At 35.0% G+C, this 17,604-nt stretch overlaps 1 long non-coding RNA gene across 1 annotated transcript; it reads left to right on the top strand.

The window, feature by feature from the left end:
- Positions 1–1,136: 1,136 nt before the first annotated feature.
- Positions 1,137–10,105, top strand: LOC108356178 (uncharacterized). The gene is made up of 3 exons (XR_001846585.1): positions 1,137–1,147; positions 4,677–4,684; positions 9,865–10,105. It is a non-coding gene; the product is annotated as an uncharacterized LOC108356178 (long non-coding RNA).
- Positions 10,106–17,604: the final 7,499 nt, after the last annotated feature.

Here is a 17,604-nt window from a genome sequence, read left to right as displayed (position 1 = left end):
TCAAATGAATTTTCTAAAGTATGAAACTTTGATCTAAAGCAATAAAATAATAACATCTGAATTTTTGCTTGAAAAATATTGAGAATATTAAAAAAATCAACAAGTGGACACTTTCTTGAGTCACTGTACATACATGAAGGCAACAAACACATATATACTTATTTATTTACGTACAATTCGGTAGGTGATGGCGGAGTAGACAGTCAGAGGCCAAAGTTGTTTGTCTTCGTCTATATGCGATGGCATAACTCATAACTTATGCTTAACGTGGCCATAATAAATAACCCACAAAGACAATAGGAAATGAGGACAGACATTAATCTTTGGATAAAAGATGTCATCGTCGGTTCGCCCGTTTACCTTGCTGATGCCAAGGAAAACGAAGAAGTGCAAAACGGTAGCAGAAAAAAACAAAAAAGGTAGACAGAATGTGTTGCATAAATGAAATATCGAAAGATTCAGGAAAAGCAAGATGGAATGGCGTTTAAATTTCCTTTCTGCGATTTCTTGATGATTAAATGTTTAGAGAAACAAGAAGTTATAGTTATTTATGTAAATAACCGATTTGATTACTTTACCTAGCACGCCCTTTCTTTCATACATATCCTACATTTGCTTGAATGTAACTATAGATTTAAAACTAAATATGTACTTTGGTTCATTGATTGTTAACTGTCATTCGTCGGAGGTTGCTCTCTAGGGAATACGTACTCGATTATATTTTGAAATCATAAGTACCCAAAAAAATAATTTAGCTAAACGATTGTTTAGTTCCCGAAAGTTTCACTAAAGTTAATGCTACAAGGACACAAAATATATCTCGTTCATACTCAGAAAGAGCTGGAAAATGGCATTTCGTTGCAAGTCATTCTAAAATGGGGTTTGCGGAAATTAGGATAACCTAATTCTCAGGTGTTTATATTACGGGCGGAGCTGTGCCGACATCTTTCAGCGCAGAAAAAACCGGTTATGATTGACACCTGGCGTAATGGAAATAGGCTCATCGCTAACCTAGCTAAAACCAGTGTTTTGCTCTCCACTTGAAGGAAATGATCGGATGGTCTCATTCCCCTCACATTTGAAGGAGTATATTGGAAATCTTACGTGAAGCACGAGACCTCCAAAGAATTTGCGGCACTTTGGCAATGTAAAACAGGTCTTTGGCATAACGCGGGAAATCTTCATGCTCAACGTCAAAGAACAATCGCCGTGTGCTGTACGGGAGCTTCCTCTACAAAACCTGGCAAAACCTCTTGACGCACTGCTGTACTTACCATCACCACCTGTAGCCTAAAAAGAAACGAATGCTGGTATAAATAATAAATAATTGATTTACCAAATAATTGAACATTGAGTGGGGCGAGGCGGATACTGGTGGCGGCAGATACTTGAACATTTGTGTCTTTTCAATGCCATAGGATAGTACGCCACCATTACCTTTGTGGGAGAGATTCTATAATGTTGGGTTCTCTGAGGTTGAATGTTGGTTTAATTCCAGCACTGAGCCCGGACTGGCATATTGTCGAATCTTCACTGATGGATCGAATACTGACTCTTGGTCAGGATCTGGGGTCTTTTTCGAAAATAATGGGGATTAGCTTCATTTTTCTTTTGGGGGAATATGCTTCGGTCTTCCAGGCTCATAAATGATTGTTCCACGGTGCCGTCATAACACAGTCATCGCTATCATTGTTTTCCTTTTCATATTTTCAGTTTTTTCTTCTATTTCTTCGTATACCGATTCTTCAGTGAAGAATCTTCACCAGTCACTGCACCGACTGCCTCCGCTGTTACTGCTGCAACGCTTTGTGTCAAGCATTTTGGTATCTGCCGACTTTGCCACTGCTAACGATGCTAAATTTGTTGACATTAATCATTTGCCATGTCGATAAGTTCATAAAGGGATTAAATGCTGTTGGCCAACATACAAGCATAAAAAGCATACATGCGTACATACATAAACACATAAATGTACTTCTGTTTGAGTATCTCACTGGCTATCTGTCTACTTCAGCTGTAGCATTGGCAAAAAATGAGAAACTTCTGTTCGCCTGCTGACCTTTCGTTAAGTTGATTTGTTGGTATGAAAGTGTGGGTTTCTCTGCCATAACTAAGAAATGAATTATTGTGCCGCAGACAGCAAAGTAATAAATTTATATTGTTTATGTTTTTACTGGTACTTTATCATGTGAATGTGGAACGGAAATGGCTTTAAGATTGATTTTTGGCTGATGGGCTTTTAATGTTTATGTGCGTAATGGAATAGCTTTAGAGCTTTGATATGGTATACCCTGGAGGAATGTGTATAAATATTATGTGTTTGGTAAGCGTGGCCAGTAGAGGTGTACGCCGCCGCCGCCGAGTTACGAAAATATCGGCGCGGCGGCGGCGGCGGCGTTCGGCGCCTAAGAAATTTTGTGCAAAATTTTCCTGTTGTATGCACATGGATATACATCGTTTGAAGGAACTAAATACTACTCGTATAAAAACACTATTTTACGAAATGAAAATTACATTTTTAAAAGAAGTTTTTTTGCATAATTTGGGCTACTGAACATTTCACGAAAAAGCGTAACTCAGAAAAAAACATAGGTAACACCCTTTCGATCGAAAGCGTTTATTACAGTTAATTAAGGGTCGAATACTACTGGTAATCTGACGATTTTTTCCGCAGTAGAAAATTTGTTTCAATACTACAACAATACTACTTTTTTATATACTACATCAACAAGAAAGTTATACACATCAAAAACTTTAACGCCAATATCTCAGAAAGCAGTTTTACCAGAAGCGCCCTTATTGCATCCAACTCCTCAATTATTGGAGATAAAACAAAGACTAGTTGATTGTCCTGTATGTTTTTTTAAATATTTTAAACAGAATTTTAATAAAAAGCCAACACTTTTTTTTGCTAATTTTTACATTCGTAAGTTACTTTATTCTGGGGTCCCACAGACGTTACAAGAACTAGGTGGCTGTGTGAAAATTACTTTAGCATTCCTAAGTAGTGGTCAAACCCCACGAAGGTTTTGCTCCCGCGCATCGCAATATTTTCTACACAGAGTTAAAGTCCCCCTTTTTGGTAAAAATTACTATTATTTTGCATTACATTCTGTTCTCCTTAGAAAAATTTGGCGCTTAATATATAAGTGGAAATTTTTACTATTTATAAGCCATTTTTCAAACAGTGGGTCAAAAAGGCCCGTTCTGATGGGAGTTGATGGGTTAAACTTTTGGAAAAAAGTAGGCCAACCTTATTTTCAATATAACACGCAAAATATCGTAAGAACTCCTTAATTTAACATGACGGTTGATAAGCGTATTGCAAAAATTTATTGATAGCGACATAAATTACCCCAATAACTTAGCCTACGTACGGATTTGTAGAGTACATAGAGATGTATGTACATTAGGGTGCCCATCGAAAATCGTTTTTTTGTACGTTAGTACTAAATATTTTCAAATTATAGAAATTATCGATGGCTAAAATTTACAAAATTCTTTGAAATTCAAGCAAAAATAGTCATTCAAAAACTCATGAATCTAGAAAATCGTATTTCCTAAATTGACAGGCCTCTCTAAATGGCCTTTAAAAAATCTATAAAAATAGGCAATAATATTTCTCATAAAAACGAATGAAATTAGGGGGTAGGGTCTTTAAATTTTCAAAAAAAAAGCATTTTCGATGGGAAACCTAATGTATATACTATATAGACTTTCTTCTGTTCGCCCATCCATCAGCAGCAGTCACTCAACATTTGAATTCAATGAATGAATTAAATAGAATTATAATCTGATGACATGCATCAGCAGCAGTCACTCAACATTTGAATTCAATGAATGAATTAAATAGAATTATAATCTGATGACATGATAAGATTAGAAGCCTCATGGCTCTTTGGAATCTACTTAATGGGCAGTAGCGCCGGCGATTCCAGACGCGCCGGCGTCGTCGCCGCCGCCGATTCTTTTTTGAAGTTGACCACGCCGCCTCCGCAAAGCCTGTCAGCGTAAACCTCTAGTGGCCAGATACCTCAAAGCATTTGATAGCGTACAAAAATGATAATTACACATCACAAACTGCCTAGAAGTCAAAATGCCTGCACTCTGGCACTGTCAAATCACTAAGTGCATTTGCGACCTGTATAAGTTTGACATACATAAGAGATGTTAATACAGAAATGTCAGGTGGAGATATTTAGAGAGACTATATATGTATATGTAGGTAAAATCTCAAAGAACAATTTTTTCGTCAATTGTTTAAACCCTATAGCTCATACCATTTTCATTTCTTGAGCGAGATTTTATATAATTTTTCTTTTGTTTTTCTTGAGAGCAGCAAAAAATAGTCTCAAAAATTTCATTATCATAATTGGGGTTGTGGCATTTTATAAGAGGTGATATAACCCCAAGTTAAAAAATTGACTTTTTTTCACTTATAAGGAGTAATATAATTCCAAACTTTTAAACTGGGTTATGCCACTTGGGGTTATGACATGGTACCAACGGCACCACTTTTGCCAAGTGTTTGGCCGAGCTTCGTCTCCAATTGGTTCTGATGTTACAACACGAATGAAAGGACCTACAATTTATGACGCCTCCGAACGGCAAATTTTTTTATTAGAAGTTTTTTAGAGCAGACATACACTCGCCTGCCGAGGGGCGACCGCGGTTAGAAAAAAGAGTTTCAATAAAGTGCGATAAAGTTCCTCGGACAAGTGATCGAACCAAGGTAATACGAAGTGGTAGTACGCAGAGAGAACTTTGCAATTTCCATGGGTTTACAATTACAGCTGCATGACCGTTTTAAATCTCGACTCTTGCATCCCCGTTGGCGCACTCCAGGCAACATGAACAATCTATATGCAAGATGCTGACCCGCCTTGTAAAAAAAGAGATCCAGTGAAGAGAAAAAAAATGCATCGAAACAATATACCTCCCAACCTTGACGACCGCCGCTTACGAAATAAGGACTACGATTTACGAACATGCACCAGGAATGCCCGAGCCATTTATAAGGAAAGTGCTCGATCCAATTGCAAGACCTCCTCGTCCAATAAAAGGCTAGCATGACCGCAATACAGGTGATGCGATGGACGGGACTCGGCTGCGTTAAATATGCTGCGTCTAAAGTTTATTATAGATGTCATGAGACGACGCACAAACTTGGTTTTGGATTTGTGGTTGGAAGAAGACTCTGACGCCTCATCTCCAGGTTCACTCCCACCAGAGAACAAATTACCCCGAAACCTATCAAAGTAAACTTCAACATCATCGGTCCCCTTCATGCGTAGGCCCCGATGGAGGAGAAGGGCCATAAGACAAAATAACACTTCCACGGGTGCCGACAGGAAACATATGAGCAATGTTAAAATTGTGCTTGACGACTTTAAAGTCAGGGTGGACAAATAATACATATTTGTTGTGGTAAACTCCACCCATTATTAGTATACCTCCGATAGCGGAGAAAGATTTATCGATAACATGGTACCTGGCATCAGTATTGAAACACACACAAAGCCGCTCGGATGTCCCATGAACCACAAGAGCCTCTGTGAAATATAGAACGTGCTCCAGGCAGTGCAACAAAAGTTCGACGGACACCCGATAAATTTAACTCACTTCGTATAGCTACAGAAGGGGTGGTCCACCAGAGGGAGATCTCGGTGTATGTGACAATTTCCGCGGAATGAGAATTTTTTGGCTTTGGGTGCAATTTTGAGGCCTTTATGAACCAAATAACAAATTTCCGCCTGCCACATTTTTGTCTAAGCCCCTTTTGATAGCACGAAGATAAGTTGCCTGAGCGATTCCATGTATAAACTTGTAGAGTGACGTTGGGCACAACTTTCAGCTACTGATATATTGGCAATGACCCCTCCTCGCCATATGAGACCAAACAAGAGCAACTTAGAGATGGACGTAAACGAGCTAAGTATAAATGTGAAAGAGAACTAGACAAATAACATTCTGTCTTCACTCTAATAGCTCAGTTATGCATAGCTAGCGTTGCATGACAGTTGTCATATAAGGAATCTGTTAAATGAACTTTGCGTGTAAGCGGTTACCCAACGCATAGCACTTCACACGTAGAAGTCTGTTGGGTTTTGATTTTTATGTAAAAATGGTGTAGCAGTGCAAAGTATACATAACTGAGCTATAAGTTTCTTTGCGTGATGAGACATACGTTACTGTTGACAATTACAATTTCGAAACTGTAACTTCCATACCTAAACAAACGTGTCAGCGTTGTCCGAAATAACGCGGCGTCAACGCTGAGCAGTTGGAAAATCCGATTTTGACAGGGCGTTAAGAAGTGAAGTGGGCTGCAGGAGACGACGAAAGTGCCATTTTTAATGCTGAATTTTTGCTAGAAATCTACCCAAAGTTCAGCGAACGTATATGGAACAGGATACGCACAAAAGTTTACTCGGCGTGCTTAGCTCAGCGGCTGGCCCTGCTGACTTAGCAAATCGATGATGCGGTTCCCTGCTCAATAAGCATTTTATTCTGTCTAAAGCATCATACATTTTCCTGGAGATATTAGGTAAAAGCTTAAATAAAATAAATACCCCGTAACTAGTTTATAATAATTGTCCATAATTTTTCCGACCTGTCCACACTCTCATACATACATAAAATTATGGTAAATTTACAAACGTCTCCGCGTCGGTCAACATCCACACACGAAATCTTCTATCACGTGTAATCATTTCCCTTTCAACTGAGCCGACAAAGGCGTTGGTAAGACAACAAAAGCCACACTGCAACATAAAGATTTAGCCGATATAGATTCAAAGGAAAAGCTTGATAAACGTCATACTATGGGGCCTCTTCAGCAAAAAGGTTGTAAAAATCAAAAACTTTGTGAAAGCGTAATTTTTATTTTTTCCATGTTTTTCAATTGTATCACATAAGCTTCCAGAAATTAAAAAATTGTCCGACCGCGATATTTTAATATGTGCTCTAATGATAAATTTTCCGTTGAATCCGATTACGCAATCAAAATGTAAGGGGGTATAACAATTTTTGAGATACATCCAAATTTTGGGTTTTTGACTTAATTAAAATTTTCTTTGACAATGAGTTTTAAAGTGTCCTATTGTTGTTGCATCCAATTTATTTTAAATCTTAGATATTTTACTTTCAGATACAATTTCAATTCTTAAAATGCATTAGTTCAAAAGTTATAATTTTTGCAACGAAAAAGATCAAAAGGCCCAATAATGCGTCGACAAACTACATCAAAAAATATAGCGTCGCAGAATGAACAACAATGAGTGAAGAAGCAGTAGCGCGCTGATGCAGCAAACTCATACCTATACAGCTGCTAAACTCCAGCACCTTTTTGGTGATACCAGCGACACTGGCGCTTTGTCTTTAACAAAATTTACAGACACTGCAGGTAAATACAGCAAAACAAGGCATATGTATGTGGTTATACGACAACAAAAGTCATTTTTCTGAACGAGTCCAAGAGGTATCAACATACAACGTCTGATCCCCGCCCTTCTTTCCCACAACTCGACTCGTCATGACAGCTCGATTTAATATTACAATTTATGTTGGCCATTAAAATTTCGGATGACTATGCTCTTTATTTTATGTGATTATAATAACCAGGCGCTGAAACAACATCAACAACAAAAGTCAAACTAACTACAATAATAAAGTATTGAAAAAGGTGCAACTAGTAAGGGTTACGCCACTGATGGTCGGTCGGTCAGGGCAGGGAGATGTTTCAAATGGGTAGGGAAGCGCGCTGTTACTCATGTCTCCGTTTGTCGTTTAACTCCTGAAATTGGGTGAATAATAAATATTCCACTCTGCGGTTTATTATCTATACCAATTTGGCTACTTGAGGTAGTTGAATGGCGTACAATGCACAAAGCTAATGAATATATTATTTATGATTAAGTAAATATTTGCTGGTATATGTGCATACGTGTGTATATGTAATCTAAATATACATAAAAGCTATTTAATATGATAAAGCGAATTATCACCGCATTTTTCACGTTTTTTGCAGTCTATTTTTCCATTTTCTCTTTCAAAATGCATGCCACAAATAATGTAGAAATTAAGGCTTGGCGATTATTCGATTACTCGAGCAGTTTGATTAATCAGTTGTTCGGTTATTCAATTACTCGGGTAATCAAGAATTTGATTGCTCAAAACGATAATTAATCGCGTTACTTAAAATATTATTACCAAAAAAATGAATTTTGCTCGGTAAAAGAGTTTCTTTGGAAAACGTTTAACTTCTTTTTCAAAATATGTATATGAAAAAATATTTTATTTTATTTTTGAAAACAAAACCCTTGTTTTCAAAATATCAATGCACCTCTACTGCTTTATATGTACAGAGTACTTTGAATATTTTATTACTAATTTTGCTCATAATGTTGATTATTCATAAAGCAAATTACTCAAATATTATAGTTTTTGCCAACGCTATTGTGGCTTATTAACATTTTATTCTTAATATTGTTATTGAGCTTTGTACCACGATTATTTTTATTAGGAAAAACGGAAAACGCCTCAAAGTCTAAGCGGTAGAAGTAATAGCATCTATTTCGGAGATAACCACATCTCCTCATCAGACTTCTTTTTTCTAGACTTCAGCAGGGATCGAACCTGCGTAATCGATGTGCAAAGACAGAAGCGTTACCCACTGGCGAGTTTACGGGGTCTCGATAGCTTATCAAGCACTTCAACACCAGTTTAGCTTTCACCTTATGAAATCTGAGGTCCTAATAGCCGCCTGGCTATCAGTCAAGAGCGCCTATGTTCTGATTCAGATAATTTAGCTTGATACTAAAGTCCACGGTCCAAACACACCTCTCTCGGTACTCCCCTCATTCAATGAGCCATCTGTGAGCAGCGCAAACTTTTTCTAGCTATGGACCTACATAAAGTTTACGATTGTATTTATTGATTTTCTACTTATTAGTTATTTTTGTTTAAGGAAAAGTACCTAACTGAGAACTTGTCCAAAATTTTCTCGAAGTTTAGTTTTTTTTACTTGAAGCTTTTCTACCGATACATGTATGTATACTTGTTACAGCATCATTATTGTCATACCTATTTTTGAACTCAAAGAGAAAGTCATAATTTAAATTTTAAATCATAAAAAAGGCCCACACGATATTCATGTCCACAGCAAAGAATTACATCTATTCGAATTAGGCACTTTCCTACCATTTGAATTTTATTTCGGAAAAATTTCCTTTAGTTAATTAATATATCAACATCAAAATTTTACAAATGTACCATATAATTTTTCAAAAAACACAATGCTATTAAATTTACGCGTCATTGAAAATTTTTTGCTTATTAGCCTACAACAACTACTAAGTGGATAGTATGAAACTTTATACAATTATGTATATATGCGTTGGCATCTAAGGCAACTTCTACTAAATCTTAGGTGGATATCTTAAATGGCCCTTGGCGACAGTTTATGTTTCTTTTTGTATTAATTTATTTCTATTTGGCATTTCTTGTTAGTTGGTTTGTTTTCAAACAAACAAAGCATTTAAAAATTTTTTACTGTTCACGCAACTGTGCAAGCGCCATAAATTTAAAAATTTCCACTTTTCTCTTATTCTTGGAATAATGCATAGTTCACAATCATCATCATCAGACAAATGAAAATAATATGCGAGTTGAAGCCGCTATGACTACTGCAGTACTTATAGTACATACAATAGATCCATTCAATAACTTTTTCAGTAGGTACTCACAGCGAAGAGAAAATTTCCATAAAAAGCTATTGAACGCAAAACTAGTAAAAACTTGCAACTTACGCCATTCGGATTTTCTTTTTGATTAGGAATGTTTCCCATCGTCATAAAAATCAAGTAATCATGCCTATTACGGTATCCGACGGATGCCATCCGCACGGATCTAATCAGATTAGCACTGTCGGAATAAGCGAGTGCGAAGGATTAGATTCGTGCGAAAGGTATCTGTCGGACCGGAAAAGCTCTGTTTCCGAGGGATCCCATTCTCATGAATCTAATCCTTCTCATTCGCTTGTTATGACAGTGTGAATCGGGTTAGATCCGTGCGGATGGCATCCGTCGGATACCGTAATAGGCATGAATATACATAAGATATAAATTGTTCATCCATATTTTCATTTCACTGTGCAACACAGTGCAAAAATTTTGGCCGCACTGAGGAATTCTGACAATCAGGATTAAATCAGAAATAGTCCGAAGTCATTCTGTACAGTCTATAATACCAAACGCTTAGCTAGGTAAAACCAAAATATGGATCGATACAACTTTTTACTGTGATCTCAACCATTTACTAATTATTTGGCGCAAGTAAAAGATAAAGAAGTTATAAAAGATTAAAGTTAAAACTTGTGTTTTTTTTTAATATTAATATCTTCTGAACCACATAACCTACATATTAAAGAGCTAATGTTGTCAAAATAAAGGCAGTTAATTTGTCTCTCGCCTTGTGAAAATAATTTATATTATATTTTATATTCTTAAGCCGGAAATACTAAAAAACAAAAAAAAATATATAAATAGATATATATATTTTTTTTAATGGTTATATTATATGCGTTATATAAAAGGTATTTAAAGTATCTTTAAATAAGCATCAATGCTTTTCTAGGCGGTCAACTAGTCTCCGGGATATTATACATATCAAAAATATAAAAGTCGAACTTTAACCTCTTTTATTGGCTTTATTTTTTATTTGCGCCAAGCAATTTAGGTATGGTTGATATCAGTGTGCAAAGTTCTATCGATCCTCATTTTAATTTCCGTTTTTTTTTTATAGATAAACGTTTGATATTCTATACTTGTTCCCATTTAATACTACTTTGGACTATTTGTCAAAATCCTGGAGTACGGGAACAGGCTTAATGCGAATAAGAAAAAGTAAACAAACAAATGTCAAATAAAACTTCCCAGAGAACACTTGACAATTTGTCGTAAAAAAAGTCCTTTAAAGAGTTTAAAAATATTCAATAAATTTTTGGGATTTTAGCCTTTTAGAATACTACAAATATTTTTAAAACTCATACATAAGAAGTTATTGAAATAAAACTTAATTAGCAGGACTAACTGCATGACAATATTGTGATAGAGAGCAAATATTTTATTACATTTCATCATAATAATGGTCCGAATCAAATCTTAGTTCACTATTTCCTTCAAATTCGTAAATATGCATACACATTGTACATTTGCTCCGTTAAGATTAATCTGCATATACTTAAGTGCACGTTAAGAGAAACCGCTGATGTTAATTTGCATTTGAAATGCCCAATATATTTACGAGTGAGGCGGCTGTTCAGCGTGAAATTCCAATATTTCTTCAGCTCATCCACAATGGAATGTGTCGCAAAATTCACAAGAAATCCGATGAAAAATGGAAGAAAAGTGTCAGCACAACAGCGCAAAAGACACGACAGCCGAGCACTCGCCTAATAAATTAAAATTAAAAATCTAAAACTGTCTTGTGTGAAATTAGCCATAACAAAAGGAAAAAAGAACGAATACAAAAAGGCAATAAATAAATAGTCTTGAGATGAAAATTCGCATCAATACAGAAGCGGGCAATAATTATGTAGTAGGTTTTTATTTATTTAAAAATTAAAAATGACATTCTAATTGTCCGCCTACATGTGCCACTGACAAGATACTATTTCTAAGCATGTGTAGTACATGCATACATTCATGTACATATTTACATGTGCATGCATATTTATTTGTCACATTCTCTATTTTTTTAATTAATTATAATGACTTTGTTAATAAGTATTTGTTCTTGTTAATCTCTATGTCGTAATGAGCACTACACTGTTTGAAGGTTATGATGTGCTTGGAATCGTGCTTGCAAATTGGATTAAAAATGACAAAATGTAAAAACAAATAAATTGAGTTGAATAACTTACTTAAAATTTATTTGTTTACAACATTAGACTATAAAATGTTTCTGCAAGATTTGGCCTATAAAATGTTCCGAAGAATCTGTTATAAAAAATTTTCATTTCCGAATATGAAATCATTGTCTTTGCTAGAGCACATGCTGACGCCGCGTGGATCATGACGCACAATGGGACTATAGCGGCCAAAAGTAGTAAAAACGGAATAGCGAATTCCGGAAAAGCAATTACGCAGATTCATAGCAAAGTGTCCAACTAACCCAGACCAAAAAGAATTTTGGATAAAAATGCATATTTGAAGTCATGGCACGAGCTTAGATTAGATAATATGTAAGCCATTTTTTATAAAAAAAAAATTTGCTTTTGCAGCAAGTAATTTAAATTAATTTTTCTACTTGTGCGGATATATACTAAGCCAATCTGAATGTTGACCACTTGTTTAATATATCTGTGGTCAAGCATTGCTTTAAATTTTTAGATATCTACAGAAATTTATAAGACAGTTTCATTCGAAATTCTACATTTTAATTTTGTGAGTATAACATTTTTCGATTTTCGAGTGCTTACTTTAACAAGGGATATTAACAAGTAATTTTTATCAAAAAAAAAACACTTCAACTCTTATATAAAAAAAACTTTATATATATCTCATGATCCACTGATCGGATCTTAACCAGATTAGTATGGGACACTACCTTTCCGATGCAAAACCGACTTCCAAAAAAGGTGGAGGTTATCAGTTCGTCGGAATCTTTTTTTTTTTTTTTTTTTTTTTTTTNTTCGATAATTCATCGGAAAAGTAGTGTCTCAGAGGTGGTCCCATACTAATCTGGTTAAGATCCGATCAGTGGATCATGATATATATATAAAGTTTTTTTTATATAAGAGTTGAAGTGTTTTTTTTTTGNAGTCGGTTTTTTTTTTGCTAAAAATTACTTGTTATAGACAAACCTCCTGTATAATTTATTAAATTTTTATTGTATAGCTGAAGGAAAGACCCTGATATGTATATACATAAATAATATGCAATATAAAATGGAAATGGGAGAAGGTGTAGATATTAATGACTCGCGAATCTGTTAATCAGATGCAGCATTCTGCCAAAAATGCACGCCTCTCTGGACGAGATCCGATTTCGATGCCAAAAGTCCCGCTTGCCTTAGCTTGGCTTTTCTTGTACACTCTAGAAAGTGCATGTAAAACTACACTCTAAAAACTGCATGTAAACCTACTACTGAAAAGTCTGTATTTTTCAACCAGAATCTGTTCAAGTATACGCACAAGATGTTCAAGATTTGATTTTGAACATGAGTTGTTTAAAATTTACACATAAATATACACATGTAATGTTTAAAATTACAAACATTTTGAAAGTAAAAATAAATTTTTTTACAAATAATAAATACTAAGTGCCAGCGGCGCACGCAGGAATATATTTTTGGGGGGAAAGGATTTATACTTCTAAATATATATCATCAGAAAATACTGAAAATTCGCTCTTTAAAATACATTTATGCACGTTTTATGTACAGTATGAAATAAATAAATAAAGTTTTATAAATTGCATTTTATTTACATAAAATTTACAAAAAACTCAGACATTTTCAACCGGCTTCAAAAAAGGGAAGGTTATCAATTCTTCGGAGTATTTTTACTTCTTTTATTTATTCTTTTATTATTCCGGATAGATGGTACCTTAAGGATCGTCCCATAATTTGGTTTAGATCCGATCATTAAATCATAAAAAAATGAACGGTACTCCTAAATTTGTATACGAGAATTGAAGTCTCAAGAAAAAAGAAAAATTCTTACAAAATGACGCACAAGAAATGGAAAGAAATTTTTTTCTATCAAAATTTCTTAAATCATAATAAATTTAACCCCAAAACCCACCCCTTGTGTGCGCTACGTGATAAATTTGATATGTAAAAGTAAACAGACAGTGTTAAATTTTGCACACACTAGGTGAGGAAACTGGTTACCTCTCTTTATATGCGTAAATTTAAACGAAAATTTTTTAGAGGAAATTTTAAACATTTTATGTGTAAACTGTGAAGATGTGAACAATAAATGTTTAAAACTCAAAAAACAAATTTGAAATTTGTTCTACGCCACGCATATGATAAGTAAAAGTAAGCAAGCAGTGTGTAAATTTGCATTCATTAAGAGAGGAAACTGGTTACCTATCCTAATATGCGCAAATTTAAACAAACATTTTTTAGAGTGTACTATTTACTGAAAAGTGTCTATTTTTCAACCAGAATCTGTGTAAATATACACATAAGGTGTTCAAGATTTGATTTTGAACATGAGATGTTTAAAATATAATACATAAATATACACATGATATGTTTAATTTTGCACAAATTTTTAAAGCAAAAATACATTTCCAACTAATAATAATCATTAAGTGTTCAAATTTACAGAATTTTAAAAATTGTATGTGTAAACTATGGAATGTGATCATTGTGTGTTCAGAATTCATCCAACATTGAAATTTGTTCTACGTCACACATATAGTAAGTAAAAGTAAACAAGATGAATTTAATTTAATTAACACGGTGTGTAAATTTGCATTCACTAAGAGTGCGAACTGGTTACCTCTCTTAATATGCGCAAATTTAAACAAACATTTTTCGTTTCGTAATTTTTGTAAATTTTTTCGTTTTGTAATTTTTGAAAGGGAGTAATATGAACTTAAACGAAATTTCAGCTTATATTGGGACGTCCCACTGTGCGACGGTTGGGAAGAAGGGTAAAGGCGGATTCTCCGTTCATGTCCGGAAACTTTTTGTTCGTAATTTTATACGTTCTTTTCCCGCTCTGTCTCACTGAGAGAGCGACAGAAATGTGCTGAACACTCTTTGATCGAATGAAATTCATTTTGATTTTTGGTCCGAACAACTTGGTGATTGTGGTTGCCGCTTTATCTTTTTTATGACTTTTGCAGCGAACTGCATGTATTATTCCCTCTCGTAATCATAGTTTCGTACATAGGCGACAATATCATCAGCTGTTTGCTTCATAACCAAATATAATGTGCCAAACTGAATGGTGAACCATGCTTCACCACCCTCTCCGACAAAAAAGTTTTAAGAGCAAAAAAAGGTTGTCTGGACACGAACGGTGAATCCGCCTTAATTCATAGTATATGTAAACTATCATCTCAGTTCTACTAGAAAACGTCATCTGTGACGCTATTAAAAATCTATTCTCAAGGGTACGCTATACGTCTGTTACCAGATTTCAATCTTTGTCCCTGCAGAAACTTTCCCGGTCTTGAAGCCATTTGATTGTTGCCTCACTTTCTGATAGAATTTTCTCGCCCCATTCCCGCCTGCCAGTTTCTTAAACTCCTCGCACCCAAGTATCTTCACCTCTCTTTTCTTCGCCTTCCAATCCTTCTTCCGGTATCGCTCAAGTGTCACGCGCGTCGCAATTAGCTGCTACGTGCCTTGGTATGCTGCATATTTCTCTGCAGTAACGACGCGGAACTCGTCGTCTGTTTCTGCGTTGGTACGAACTGCTCTTCCGCCCGGTGTGGAGTTCCTTTTTTACGAAAACTTGAGATTTGATAGCGAAATTTATAGGCTGTCCGTTATTACCGCAACTTTCTTCGAGTTCTGGGGGCTGGTTCTATGAAACTGTAAAGTGAAAATGTTAATTTGAATATCAGTGGAAATTTAATTTGTTCATTTGATCATTTCGTTATATCATTTTTAGCGATTCTCGATCATTAAAGGCTTTTGCATGAACACATAGCATGTAATTATTTGGTAAATTATTGTGAGTTTGAGACAATGATATTTTTATCACAAGATGATGGTTTTGAGAAAAATGCCCAGCTTTTCTTTCACAAAGCCACAAAGCTTTCTGAAAAAAAGTTTTCACGGTGTATAGCCCAGTAAAATTAGATAAATTTGGTACGAAAAACAAAATAAATTTGTAACAGCGCTTTTTTGATGCAGCTTACTTCTATTTGACACGTATATCATGGATCCAGAGTCCTGCCTATAAATTTTATTTGGCAACAATCCGCCATCTTCGAGTTTAGTTTTTTTTGGGGTTTTTTCGGTTTGCAAGCTTGATTTGCTTTTTTCGGAAAAAAATGGTTAAACACAACTTTGTAGAGAATATAATTTCCCATATTGGTTATATAGAAGGTTAGAAACAAAAAAAAAAACATTTTTTATTGCAAAAAATTAGCAAAAACTGCGATAAGATTTTACATTATCACGATTTTCGCCATTTTTCGACAATTTTTGTTGAAAATACATAGCATATTGAAATTCCAAAGTTGTACAGAACTTCATTATCCACAACTTTTATACATAAATACATTTTTTTTCACGACGCTTAGATCACCGCAGGTAACGTGCCATATAATGTAAAACCCCCCATTGCAAACAGTGTGGCCTCTACAAAAATTCAACATGGTGTCTCAAATATGGCGTCTAAACTAACCGTAAATTAGATTTTGCTTTACAACTTTTGTGCCACCGGAGAATCCAACACTAAAAAAGGAAAAGTAACAGCAGGTTCTTATATTTTTGGGGTTGCTGATTACGAACCTAGAGCATGATTTTAAAAATTCGTAATGACGAAACCAATATGGCGGCCAAAAAATTAAAGTCTATCCTATTCGCTAGAAAAGTTTTCTTCTGGGGTTCTTGGGGCCCCGTATTTATTACGAATCTGAGGTCAGGATAGAAAAATTCAAAATGGCGAACTGAATATGGCGAAAAAAATTTAAATCGATTAGATTCGCTTAAAACTCTACATTGAAGGGTTATTAAGGTCTTTGATTACGAATCTGAAATTAGTACCTTGCCACGGGGCGCGTAAATAAGTCACGGCCAGAACATCGATATGTACACATGTGTCGCTACTCCCTTAAGTCCTGACCCCATGCGACCACTAACGGAACATTTTTAAGTTAACGATAATAGAATAGTTTAATATTTTGGTAATACACACTTCGTTTTTTTTTCATTTGGAACACTCTTTTTTCAACACTTTTATTGGAGTCCCTCGGGACCCCATGCGACTAATTGTTTGATTTTCTTTATGCGCGTAATTAAGGGTTAAGTATCAAAACGCCCATACGAATTAAGTTACTCGCGCGTTCATTGATAGGTCAAATACTTATATATAAATAGGCAATAGGTATTTTGATGCTGATGGGCAGACAATTTTTCAAATTTCAAATTAGTTTAACATAAAGCGACAAAATCAATTCAAAAGTGACACTAATACTAATGCCGTATATGTGCATGGTTGGGGCGGAAATGCCTCCTAAATGTATAAATAACTACTTTAATATTGATACTGAATTAAAGAAACGTGCTAAGCAGCAGTTTAGGAATAAGATGTATGTACATATGTACATGAAGAGATTAGACCCAAACAAGGATAAAGGTAAAGTTGCGTATGTAGAAGAACAAAGGGATAAATGCAGAAATTAAAATATAAGTAAAGAAACCTAAATATAAAGGCAGAGAGGAAGGAAAATTTAAACACCTAACCTAATAGCAATGGTGGGGGTGAATATGTAAATGAAGAAAAGAATGGACATATTTAGATCAGGATAAAACGAAGATGAAGATGAAGATGAAGATGAAGATGAAGATGAAGATGAAGATGAAGATGAAGATGAAGATGAAGATGAAGATGAAGATGAAGATGAAGAT

Source organism: Rhagoletis zephyria, unplaced genomic scaffold, assembly GCF_001687245.7.
Source record: "Rhagoletis zephyria isolate East Lansing unplaced genomic scaffold, Rhagoletis_zephyria_1.1 Rzeph_scaffold_00170, whole genome shotgun sequence".
Taxonomy (NCBI): Eukaryota; Metazoa; Arthropoda; class Insecta; order Diptera; family Tephritidae; genus Rhagoletis; species Rhagoletis zephyria.
This window is presented reverse-complemented; position numbering and strand designations above follow the sequence as displayed.